Here is a 4,032-nt window from a genome sequence, read left to right as displayed (position 1 = left end):
TCTCATAACCATATGTATCCCAAGTAAGGAGTGACTGGGACATTGAGTAACTGTCTAGAAGTTTTAGAGTTTTAACTATGTCGTTACTTTCTTGCTGAGTTGCTGTGTTTTATCAGTCCTATATCCATTCTCAAACTAAGTAATACTGGTTCTGGATGAAGCGTATTACACTGTGTAGCTTTGTTGTCAGTGTGACACCAAGACCACCATTACTAGTTGAGTAGGGTGTGTGTGTGTGTGTGTGTGTGTGTGTGTGTGTGTGTGTGAAATTCCAACTATATTCACCTTTTTCACTTTATTTTCTTACTCTTGGACACGGGCAGGTAAGTAACTCATTATGTAGAATACTTTCCCTTGAAATGGATGTAATTTATATGTTCAGTGTCACTACATCCTCTTGGATAATGGATAATCGCGTGGCTGCACTACTTGGAGAGTATGTATTAGAGAAGGAAGGAGTGGATTTTTACATTACTCACTGCTCCTGTCACTTAGAATCAGGTCTACATCCTGTCAAAAATAGAACAACTCATCTGGAACTGATTTAGTTTCTATTCTGGATCTAATCAGTGCTGTAAGACATTTAATTACTAGCAACTCAACTAGTTTAATAAACTTGGAAACACATTGCTATGCATTGACAAACCTACTTTCTTTCTTTCTTAGTCAACAGCCAAACTATTTCTCCTAGCTTTTTTGCTTCTATGTTGATCTAACAAAATGTTGCCATAGAGTAAGTATGGAAATTATTGGTCACTTTTAGGGTAAAGGAGTAAAACATGGACATATTTTTTCTATTATCTCATTTCTTATTCCCTGGCTATAATTCTAGGTTAATCTGGAAATTGCAGGTTGAAGTTTGAGAGAACTTGGGGTCCTGAATCAATGTTTGAAGATTTCCCTTCATATTTACAACATATATAATGTCTTATATTGGATAGTCAGTAAAGGGACAGGAAAGTGGTATTTTCCTGGGTTATATCACTAAGATTTGAGGGTTTATTTGTTGTAACAGCTAGCATTATATATATTGACCAATTCTGAAATTAGTACAAGTCATAGGAGTTTTAGTGTCAAAATTAAATATTTGGCTTTGGATTAGGAGTTGGGCAGTGGGCAAGAAGAAACTGCGATTACAGGTTATAAAGTTAGTGATGCATGTCTTTCAGTTGAAATATTTGGAAAAATTGTTGCCGGTAATAACTTAGGAGATGGATCTCAAGATTGTAGTTCTTGCATCTTCTGGCAAAATAATTAGAATGAAGTTTCAATGTGAATGGGTGATTCTTTAGCCATTTGATTGGTCCAAAAAGTAACAGATGCATTCAAAAGAATGGTTTCTTTTTTTTTTCTTAAGATTTCATTTATTTATTCATGAGACACACACACACACATACAGAGAGAGAGAGAGGGGGGGGGCGCAGAGACTTAGGCAGAGGGAGAAACAGGCTCCCCACCAGGAGTCCAATGCGGGACTTGATCCCAGGGCCTTGGGATCATGACCTGAGCCAAAGGCGGACACTCAACCACTAAGCCACCCAGGCCAGGTACCCAAGAATGGTTAGTTTCTAAGCCAAAATGAGAATATATTCATAGAGTTTAGAAATTTGTGGCCTTGAATTGTTAGAAAAAAAAATTAAATTAGGAAATAAAGATTGAAAACACTGTTTACTGGGAAGAATTTGCAGAGGTATAAAGAGTAGAAGGTGAATTATTGCTAACTATACTCTGCATGGGTATTGTATCTGCATGGGTATAGCATATTAGTGTTGAACAGAACTAAATGTCACATGCTGTGGGAGGACCCTTTGACATTGTGCTCTAGGGTTAACAAGAGACATGACTTGGAAAACATCAGTCCCTTCCGTAATATCACAAACTGGGTTCCAAGACTATTCCCAGTTTTTACTGTAAAATGGTACTAGTCTTGTCCTGTAGCCTTGTTCCTTTTTCAGTATTCATATCCAATGAAGCATCAACTCCTTCCCTGAAGTATTTGGAACTGGCTGGAAGCTTTCCAGCTGTAGCTCTATGACCCATCAAGCTAGTGATGTTCATTCCTGATATGACAGTTCACCATTCAACGAGGATTACTGCTTCAAGTACCTATCTGTAGCTCTTTTCTATGAAGTATGGTTCAGTTCCCAAGTGATCTTGCTCTTCAAAAAGTTATCTCCCTCTTTGGAGACTAGTCTGCAGGTGATCACTTTTAGACAGGTTAGTCCTTACCTTTTCATTATGGTTTAAAATGATACTGTAGATTTCATGCTACTGATGAATGACATTGAGGTTGAGTCTGTCAAAATGTGCTATAATTATTACAATCCTGCAAGTTAACTTAAAAATATTAATCTTAATCCATAGCTCTTGCAGATTGTTGTTATTTAAGAATGTTCCAGCTTTGGTGTATTTTTTTTTCTTTTTAAAATATAATGGTCCACATTTTTCATGTAAAAATATTTCAATTGTTCAATAGTCACAACTAGTTGTCCTTTTTAATACTGTACAAGTGAAATAAACCCTCCATATTTTTAAAGCACCTTCTGTATCATTAATTAAGACAATATTAAATGCTGTTACTTTTCACATTCTCTTTAACATTTCAGCACACTTACTGAAGAGTATATCTATACTTCTACCAACAGACAGAATGTATATCTACTTATAATTCTACCTACCTAAAATATACATAATATTAAATTTACCACTTTCACACATACAGTTATGTGACATTTAATATATTCACAGTGTTGTACAGCCATCACTACTATCTAGTTCCAGGACATTTTTATCACCCCAAGGAGAACGAAACCTGTACCGATCTAACAGTCACTCCCATTCATTCCTTCTCTCAGCCCTTGAAAACCACCCATCTGCTTCCTGTCTCTATGGATTTGCACATTCTGGGAATGATATGAATGGAAACAAATAATATGTGGCCTTTCATGTCTGACTTCTATCGCTTAGCGTAATGCTTTTTTAAAAAAGCAAACAAATAAAAGAGATACAACTTGATGTTCACTGTTGAAATTTAAATATACTTTTTGAAAAAGTAAATTTGTGTGCTGACAAAAGCTCTAGTGCATAGAGTCAGCTAACAGAATATACTTACTCTAAACTTCATTTGGTATTTGTATGTGACTAAGTAGAGAGAAAGCAGTTTTGATTTTGTTTATGGTAAATTGTAGCAGATGTCCTTACTGTCAATGTCATCCTGGAATTAATTTACTCTTTTTTCTTCTTTTTTCCTGTCTCATATTTGTGTAGTAAGTAGGCAATAAGAAAATGAGAATTCACTCTCAGATGGCTTAATGTAATTTTGGAATATTGCAGTCACTGAGAGAGTCCTACTTATAAGCATTTACATTTTAAAACATACAAATAAGCTGTTTTAAGCTAAAAGTGTAAATAAACAACTGCTAATGTAATTTCCAGATAAATGCAGATGAATACGACACAAAAGGTAAAAAAGAAATACAGCTCTGTATTTATAAAAATTTGGATGGCATTATTTGTAATTCTATCTCATTTGTGAAGAAATTATTACTTCTCCCAATCCCAAGTTGTCAAAAAGGTTTGGAAAGCTTTGTGTTGTTCTTTTATTTGTTTCTTTATTTCTTAACTAAGAACTTACTACTTATGTACTCATAAGACTATAATAACAAAAATAATAGTTTTAAAGTGGTAATTATCTTCTTATTCTACTTTGGAATGTTATATTTTATAATTAAATGTTTCAAAAGTGTCAGTATCAGAACAGAAAATTAGACTCATGTTCTCTGTATTCTCATCCCTAAGTTTATTGAATATAAGATGCCATTTTCAGTATGTTTATTTTTTATACTGAAAGTCATACAAAATGATAATAATAAATATGATCACATATGATGGGTGATTAGGAAGTAATGAAAAAACATCCTTCTACATTTGAAGAAAAATTATTCCTTTGGAACCAAGTTAATAAATTCAATGTAAAATTCATATGAATCAGAGAGGATATTTTATAAAGTGGAAGAAACATATTAAAATTTA

The sequence above is a fragment of the Nyctereutes procyonoides genome, unplaced genomic scaffold (assembly GCF_905146905.1).
Source record: "Nyctereutes procyonoides isolate TBG_1078 unplaced genomic scaffold, NYPRO_anot_genome, whole genome shotgun sequence".
NCBI classification, from domain to species: Eukaryota; Metazoa; Chordata; class Mammalia; order Carnivora; family Canidae; genus Nyctereutes; species Nyctereutes procyonoides.
The sequence above is the reverse complement of the archived record's forward strand: the minus strand, read 5'-3'. Positions refer to the sequence as shown.